The following is a 555-nucleotide window of genomic DNA, read 5'->3' on the forward strand; positions in this document are numbered from 1 at the left end:
AACCCTAGTCCTAACCTCTAACTTTAACCATAACCATAAACTCTAACCCCAAGCTCTAACCTGAGCCCTAACATTAACCCTAAGCTATAACCCTAACGCTAGTCCTAACATCTAATCATAACCCTAATACTAAGCTCTAACCCTGACCCTGACCCTGACCCTGACCCCTAACCCTTGCAGGCCCGGCCTGGCTGTCCTGCCCTGCCCGCCCTCCCCCCTTGGGCACCTGTGAGTTGTTCTCTGGGCCTGGCCGTGTCCCCCGAATCACAAGAAACAAGAAAGCGGGGACGCGCTCGTTCCACAGAGAAGTGCTGTGCGAGGAAGCAGGGGTGACATGGGGCGCCAGACCCACAGGGCCCCCAGCTGGGCAGTCATTCCGGACCGGCCGTCCCCTCTGCCCGCTCCAGCCCCGCCGCAGCCCTGTGGGCCCGCAGAGACGGACGACGCGACTAATCAGAATCAAGCTTTAGCGGGCGCGGCCCGCGCAGGCGCAGCGGCGGACACTGCCTCTCTGGAGATTGGGTGGCGAGGCGTACGGGGCGGGGCTTCCTGTCG

This window comes from Plecotus auritus, assembly GCF_963455305.1.
Source record: "Plecotus auritus genome assembly, chromosome: 3".
In the NCBI taxonomy this organism is placed as follows: domain Eukaryota; kingdom Metazoa; phylum Chordata; class Mammalia; order Chiroptera; family Vespertilionidae; genus Plecotus; species Plecotus auritus.